We start from the raw sequence: 8,611 nt of genomic DNA, 5'->3' as shown, positions 1-8,611 counted from the left end.
CAGAAACAGAAATCCAGTTAGGAATGGTTTTCAGGAGGAGGGGAGCGGAGAGGAAACAGATGTTGATCTTTTTTTTCTCCCTTTTGAAGGCTTTCACCTTCTTCTTCTCCTCCTTCTCCTCCTTCTTCTTCTCCTTCTTCTTCTTCTTCCTCCTCCTAAGGGGGGCGAACCGTCTCCTTTCACCATCCGTTTTTGTCCATCAGTGTTTCAGACGGTGATCGACGCGTGTCAGTCAGTCGGTCGGTCGGTCCGCTTCGCGCCGCTCTTGTAGCCGGATAATCTGCGGAGGGGAAAATGCGCGTAAAAGGCGTCCGGTAATGGGGACGGTAATATTACGCACGGTGCGGGGAAGCAGAGAGGAGAGGCGATGCCAGCAGACATCGATCCATAGAACAAACTGAACATTAAAAACTCCTCCCTCCTCGCCTGGACTTGATGATGGCAGCGAGACATTTGTTACACTAGATAACCATGAGTTTATTAAAGGAACAGAGGCCAGGAAAGGAGACAGGAGCTGCTTCCTCTGTCTGTCTCCTCCTGCGGCTTTTTTTTTTTATTATTATTTTTCTTTTATTTCATTTTTATTTTTTCTTCCTCTCTCTCTTTCTTTAAGCAGCTTCTGTTTCGCTCGCTGCTGAATGAAAACGCATAAAGTTTGTGAGATTTCCAGCAGATCTGAAAACGAACCGCTGCAGTCACGGATGTTTGGTTTTTGCTGGATAGCGTGATTCACGTCGGGAAAACCCGAGTTATCGAAACATGTTAACTATAAAAACAGGTCTGATCGACTCATCAGTCTGCTGCTGAGCTGACTTCTTATTTCCCATCAGGCCTGAGAAATACTCAGCTTGATTTAAATAGTTAAAACAAACAATGAATTACTGAAATATCATCTCTGTGGTGTAATCTGATATAACATCTGGCATTTTAATAGATGGTTTCAATGCAAACAATACATGTAGGAGGTGCCTTCATTTGAGAGCATTTCCCTTTCTCATTGGTTTGACATTGTTTCAAACTTAAAGCACCTTTCCAACTAAAAATGTACTATTAAGTATTTAACCTGAGAGAAGAGAGCCATGATTGTTTTCATTATTAATTAAACTGCCAATTATGCTCTGCATGACTCAGGTCATGGAGGTGGTGGAGGAAACACTCAAAGTTCAACATCGAATATTAGCTTCAATACGGCATATTCCTCACAACTATTATATATTATACCAATGAATTATAATCCTCATCGGATTATTGTCAAGCATCATTTTCATGTTGTAGTTTTACTGCTGGGTGTCTCAGTCTAAAGTAACACATCGATGTTTATTTGTTTATTCTTGTTTGTGTTAATGAAATGAATCTGCAGTCTACATTTCCCTCTGAAATGTGGTGGAGTCCGAGTGTAAAGTGGCATTAAATGGCAATATGCTCAACAAACTGTACGGTACGATACCTGAGTGGATGTAATTTGTTATTTACTCTATAAAATGAGAGGAAATCATGTTCTTCAGCCATCAAATGGAATCTTACCTTTGCTGTTGGCTCAGAGAAAGAAACTCAGCAAAGTGTCAGAGAGGAGGAACAACAACTACAAACAGTTTGAAAAACAGTTTAGCGTTTCAGTCTTTTCCTGTCAATTCACTAATCAACTGATCACTTCGTCCTGTCGTTCCGGAAAGGTTAATTCTGCAGCGTTAGTCCACCAGACTCTGAGATAGAAAGACTTTGCAGCTGTTTAGGGAAACAAAGACATGAGAAATGCTTAGTGTGACTGGCTGCAGTGAAAAGCTGACACTTCTCCTCTCATGCTGGTGTTCGTCTTTGCTTTTCCAACGCACTTCTACACGACAGCCTGCCTCATACTGTGAGAGCACAATACTAAAGCCTCTTTCTCTTTAAAACCTACTCATGACCTAATCAAATATGAAGTTGAGGTGATGGATGACTTCATTTCAGAGAGACAACACCCCTTAGAGATCCAGGCTTGCCCCGCATTACTAATGGCTTCCTGATAATGTTCCATCACCCTATTTTGTGTCTGTCACTCATTTCGCCGATGATACCAGAGACCTCCTGTGAACTCCACCTGAACCTGCGCGATCAATCACGGCTCAGATCAAGCCTGAGCCATACCTGCCTGACAGCTCTTAACACCCTGTGTGTACACAAAGCAGTGCCCACCGTCCGCCAGCGGCCCACACCGCGCCGTCGTGGTCTTAACGTCATCTCACCTGCACCGCGGCTCCACCAAACTTTGAAGCTCTGTGGATAAAACTTTCCCCCTACCTCTTCGCGCTGCCGTGTCGGTGACACATCCACATGCATATGGTGGAATTCGTCATCCCCGAAGTCTTGATGAGCTTCTCCTCCCTCACATGGCTGCAGTTCTCTTCCTGGCTCACTTAAGTGTGCTGTGCTGTAACAAAAAATGTGAGAAACATATGTCTTGTTAGAGCTTTTTTTTTTTTTTTTTTTTAACACACCTGTGGCTTTAAGGATATGCAGCACGTAGGCTGAGAAAGAAAGCTGACAACCAGAAATTACTTCACATCTAGAACCTTTGAACCGAAAGTGCCATCAAGCTTATAAACCTGAAATGAAACTGAAATCATATATTTGATTTTTTTAACAGACCCTTCCCACACAAGCAGATGTTTCCCAACACTTACAATCAGATAAGTGATTTTTTTTTTTTTTTTATCATCTCATAGCTCATAAATATCTGGAGTGGCTTCTCTGACAAAGAGTAGGAAGTGGAGTTTTTGCATTCTTTGAATGTTTGTTTGAGCTTTTATACCCATGTAAGCTGAATTTCCTGAGTAATCTGAAACACAAAATATGCCCACATTCCTTGGAAGTCACCCATAGCACTTCTGGAGTGTTATTTTTTTGTCAACGAAGAAGACCAAAAGTGTCTTTTGACAGCAGCCAGAGTTTTGCGCTTGTATTTATTTATTTATTTTTTATTTCTTTAATTTCTTACTCAGTTTATTCTGGAGATGGGGACACACTGCTGTTCTATGTTGCACAGGGTTCGCACAAAGTTGGGAGGAGATTCAGACTCTCCAAATTCAGCGTGTTAACTAAAACGTTTGGTGGTAGGAGACCTGGGCTGATTATTGAGGCCTTCATGCAAACCCTTCAGAGGAAGCCATAATGGACGGATAGAAGCTTAAAGTAAATATTACTCCAGAGTTTTCAACAACTTGTAAGTAATTATTTTTGATTTTAACAGGACAGAGCTTCAGTTAGGAACCAGCATTTAGCTGAAGACCCAGATATTTCCCAAAATTTCTTCTTGAATATCTAAAAGGAGGGCGAACACTGAGCCTACATATGACAGCAATGAATGTTGTGTCATGTCTGCTGAATATATAAATATAAAGCTGTTTACTAATCCGTCAGCCACAACATCTATCTGAGGTGTCAACATGTTGTGTTTACAACTTGTTGGCCAAAGAATCTATTAATGCAGAAAAAAATCTCTTTCTCTCTCCTTCTTCTGCTTTAACAAAATGTGTATTCAGAAATCTTCATATTGCTGTTTTGCAGATTTTTTTCTCCATTAAATGAATTGCTCAAAGAATACAGATGCGTAAAACTTTCATGTGAACTAACCTGCTATGATTAGGTGCTATAAATCTCACACACTGAGAAACTTAATCCACAAAGACGAGCCTAATTTCCACTCCCATAATAATCCAAAAATGGATGAAGACGCATCAGTTGGAATAGAAAAACACAAAACAACAAATAAACTGAGCTCCTCAATAAAATTTTACACAATAACTGATTATTTGAGTCTTAAAATCATTTGTCTGCACCAGAGAAGTCTTCATTTGATGACAGACTGAATCAGAAATTGTGATTAGTGAATATTCACATAACAAAGTTAGAATATTCATCAATGAGCACACACAAATATTTATGGTTATGAACACAGTAAAGACGTTGAGGTTTGTCCGTATGCTAAATTCAGTTAAATATCTCCTCGTTATTTTGCATTTTTGCTTCACTGTATCCAACTTGGCTCGCTCTGAATAAACACGTGTACTAGTATCGTCTCATTCTCGATAATACGGTATTATTTTTGATGATTATCAAAGACTACGCAGTTCAAACTAGAGCGCAGCAAAACTGTTTGGATAGAGCTGAAAGACTAATGAGGGTTCACCTCTGTAGTAAGAAATAGGTCATATGGAGGATTTTCTAGAAGTCAGTGATGACCAAAAGTGGAAACACGTCAGATTTATTCAGCCATCTCAAAAACAAACATCTTGCAATATGAAGAGTGGCAAAAACTCTGAGAGGAAAGCTCAGCAACGGCGACTTCCAACCAAAATAAACCGAGTAAGTTGGTTTCAGAGAGTTAAAGACATTACTGAAAAGGCCTCTTTTGGTTTGGCTGAAGACGTGATGACGACTGAAACTGTGGAGAAGGAAGGCTTCTCATTCAGCCGCCGCTCATTCAAAATTTAACGTTGTAAAGGGCTGCTCATGCTTCTTCTTCAAATAGCAAGTTAATTAAATAATTAAAGAGAGAGAGAGAAAGAAATCAGTTGTGTTTTGTGATATCAATCATATCATTATTGTGAAATATCAGTTTTTTATCAGAGTATCAGTGTGAGGTGCACACAGTCTCTTTTCGTGTTTATGCATCGCTCATATATCTGGACTCATTCTTTGGTTTACTGAGATGGAGAACAACACTGCAATTAAGCATTGTTCTCCCCTACTCATCTGACATTTGTGTCTGTCCTGTGCAACTCCAACAGTTCAGATGAGCCTAATTGCCTGAATTTGAGTTCCCGCTGGTCAAGTGCTTAAAAACTGTGGATGAGTGAAGGTTTTATCTCAGAAATTATTCTATTGGCCGCTTGTCTGTCGGGGCTTTGGTCGACATCGAGCTCTCGAATCCGGAAACAATGCCCGTGTAATTACTCCGCACACTGAGCTTCACCATACAAACAATATCAAGGAAAAGGAACCTTAGACTCTTTCAGTTGTCTGACAGGGCGATAGACTCCAGCAAACTACTGACAGACAGCGATGTTCAAGAGCAGAGTGAGTTCAAAGTGAGCTCAAACAAGCAGAAGCTCACAGACTTCACAGACCTGCTCACATCATGAGATTTAAAACCTCTCAGTGGATCAAGAGCATTTAAAAACACACAAGATTTTTTCGTTGTTTTTTCTGTTGTGTGTGTGTGTGTGTGTGTCTGTTTGGGCGCTGGACAATTGTGCATTTCAGCAAAAATCTGGACACAATCTGAGACTGTTTCCAATATCACAACACGAGCCTGAATCATATTGTGTGGTCAAACCGCTTAGTTACACGGTCGTTCGACAACAAGGGAGTGTAATTACAACAGAGCAGCTGAGATAAAAAGGAGACGGGCTCTGAAATCTAAACCTGTCTTTAAACCAAAAGATGAAATCCATTCACAACGATAGCTTGGATAACTTTAAAAGAAGAACAACAACATATGCATTCTATTAAAGCAGATGCTTAATTTTAAGATGATGCTTGTGAAAACTTATAAAGCTGAGAAAGAAAGAGCCATCACCAAATTCTGATGCCTTAAAAAAAAAAAAAAATGTCAGCAACTGAAGTTTCCAGTTGTGTGACTGACAGGTGGATAAAAATAAAATCCTTCCAGAGCAGGACGACGTTGAAGAAATATAATAATGCAGGCCTAATGTGAGCTTCTTTCAAGACCGGGCAAATAAAACAAATGCCATGAACGTTATCTGTGATCACGTAAACAGATACAAACATCATTTGACACGTTCTGGATACAAAGCCTTTTGTGTTACAGGCCAATGAAATTTTTAGTTATGAGAAACGAACCGGATTTTTCTGGAAAACGACGGGTAACAAACACGATAGCACGTGGCGCCGTCCTGTGTGAGAACACAGTGTAGTTGAAAGTAGGCGAGGCTGAACAAGTTGATGTGAGCGTTGTTGTTGTTGTTGTTGTTGAAAGCAGAGTTAAAGGAGCTTTGTGGGACTCCGTGTGTTTGTCCTCGGGGCTGAATGTAACAGATGACAGAGATCATTGGAGCATTTTTTCACATCAGTCAGAACTTACTCTTTTTCACAATTTCACGGTGTGCTACAGAGACAGAGCCGCCATTGTGATATTGTTCCACTGTTTGTACCTAAGCGCTGCTAGTTGACAAGTGGTTACTTGTCGTTCTATTCTTGACATGTGTTAATTCCTTGCACTTCCTGCTCACTTATTCCATTATTTTGGTGACTACTTTTGATTTGGTGCAGTTGCAGGCTTTTTGTGCATCACAAACTATCCCTGGTGAAAAAGTAATTGCTTTGTTTAGTGTATACAATGTGTGTTAAGGTCCCGACACGCTGCGCAGGGACTGTGCCGGTTTTTTCTTTTAACTGCAGTTTCATTAAAACGCCTCTAATCAATATTTTATATAAACAGGACATAAAAATGAACAGACTCGCTCTCAGTGAGGATTTTAGCATCTCAAAGCTTTCGGACTTTTCCAGTTTCATCCCCCCCCAAAAAAAAAAAGTTCTGAACTCACTCCCTTCACAGGTAGAGCGGGGCATCCTGAAAACATGTCGTCCTCAGGACGGAGCATTATAAAAGGTCAGTGTAAGGGTCAGGCCAGTGGTTCAGAAGCAGATGACGTTATATGATGTAGTGACTGTCCCTTCGCAGTTTGGATCATTTAGAGCACCCCAGAGGCCCAACAACTTCTTTTCTTCATCAATTCATGTTACTATTCACAATCATAATAATAACAATCCGAGCAATCACTGCAGGGTTCCAGCTTCGCTTGGACCCCGAATTATCAAACATATTTCAGTTTGTAGCTTCATACCTTTAGTTTTATCTTTTAGCTCACTCTATTTACACACAACAATATGTTTGTGTGACTAAACGGCCAATCACATCCATTATTAAACATACTTGCTGCCGAATGGCTCACTGACATGAATGAGATTTACCCATTTGGTCTTTAGCTTTCTAGATTTAATATCTAATGACATATTACATATTTTTTCACATTTGGATGTTATCAAGCCAATATGGCTGGTGCATAAAACCATTAAAGTTACTAACACTCAGCCATATTTCCATCAAATAGCTGACAGACACAGTAATCAACTAGTTTGTGAACATGTTGGAGTGTTAGGCAGCAAATTGCTTCAAGTAGGGAAGAAGGCAGGAAGCGGAGAAGAAGGCAGAGTGACAACATAGCTACCGATTAGCTTTAATTTGACACAGACACAAACACGACCGCATTCCTTTGTGTAAGTTAGCTCTTCATTTTAATCAGCTAACCACATCAACATTGTTGAAATATGGGTGTCATGAATGAAGCCTGAACATTTTTCTCACTGAGGGTAAATTATCAAAGCGAGAATCTTTTTTTTTTTAATTGATTTATTAAATATAAAAGCAATGAAGATTATCAGCGAGATGTTGGATCTTCATTGTAACGTGCTTGAGATCAGATCACGCCTTTACTACAGAGATACATCGAGCACGTGTTCGTGTTGATGTATAATTAAGTGTAATTATTATTGGAGCAATAAATTACAGGTGCCATAAAAATTAAAGGAGAAAAAGTTTATCTTTGGAAATGGGTTAGTGAAGGTGATAAGCATATTAATGGCAGCGGAGGCGTTCTTTATTTCAGGTGCAGTGAGACGCCTCCAGATAAGAAACCTAAAGAACCGCGCTATAAGAAAAGTGATGTTTAAAAAGCCTCTGACACTCACTAACTCTAGTTGTGCTTGTAGCTATTGCATGTGACGGTAAGATATCATAAATATCTTTTTTTATCCATATGTTACGGCCCGTAAAGCTTTCTCTCTAAGTGTTTATTTGCTGTGCATGCGGGGTCAAACTCATTCCCAACCAAAAAAAAAAAAAAAAACTGAAATACAAATACACATTTCAGTTTATGAATGCTGTAATCGTCTGTTCTGTTCAGTCAAAGGGTCAAAGCTGGTGGATGGATTGGCTCTTTGTCCCAGATGTGACCCCAACCGGCACAGCAAACACACAAATGATCAGAAAAGGTTTTCCACATCTGTAGAATTAGTCTAAGGCTCCAGCTGTCAGTCATTCTGCAGAGTAACTAAAGTATGTGGGGCATGAAGAGAGGCAAGTATTATTTTTTAACCCAATAACAGCCATTCAAACAACGTTTCTAACATTGCTGCTTGACCTATTTCCTCTCGTGTAATATATCGTTAAAGCAGCCTTGTGAAATGGCTTAATTATTCATGCTTGGTTTCAAAATGAAGAGCTTTGAGAACATGGCTCCACAGGAGGATTGACACACGCAACGGTGCTCTTACAAGCACACACACTGAGCCACAACGGGGCCTGGCTTCAAAAAAACAAACAATAAAAAAAAAGAACCACACACCCTTGACTGACTTCATCCAGCGTGTTGTGCTCAGAGCATTAAAGCAAGAGTGAAGATAAATGCCCTGTCAGCGCCTTTAATGATTTATTTCAAACATTTCACTCGATCCAATAAGGTTACAAACTATGGCAGGTAATTGTTTATACAGAAATAGAGGGCATTTTGTTTGTTTTATTGAGCACTGAGCAGAGCGAGCACACTAA

At 39.9% G+C, this 8,611-nt stretch overlaps 1 protein-coding gene across 2 annotated transcripts in view; it reads right to left on the bottom strand.

Moving 5' to 3' along the window:
- The window catches only part of tshz2 (teashirt zinc finger homeobox 2), a 41,343-nt gene extending 38,932 nt beyond the window's left edge, over positions 1-2,411 (bottom strand). Inside the window, exons 1-2 of one of the 2 annotated variants that reach the window (XM_029507381.1) lie at positions 2,281-2,411; positions 1-280 (exon numbers count right to left, since the gene is read on the bottom strand). The exon at positions 1-280 is cut by the window's left edge and continues 316 nt beyond it. The gene's annotated coding sequence lies outside the window, so the exon portion shown is untranslated. Of the gene's footprint in view, positions 281-2,175 lie in introns of both variants that reach the window. The other variant, XM_029507382.1, reaches the window with a different exon arrangement.
- Between the last annotated feature and the right edge of the window lie 6,200 nt (positions 2,412-8,611).

This window comes from Echeneis naucrates, chromosome 7 (genome assembly GCF_900963305.1).
Source record: "Echeneis naucrates chromosome 7, fEcheNa1.1, whole genome shotgun sequence".
Taxonomy (NCBI): domain Eukaryota; kingdom Metazoa; phylum Chordata; class Actinopteri; order Carangiformes; family Echeneidae; genus Echeneis; species Echeneis naucrates.
The sequence above is the reverse complement of the archived record's forward strand: the minus strand, read 5'-3'. Positions and strand labels throughout refer to the sequence as shown.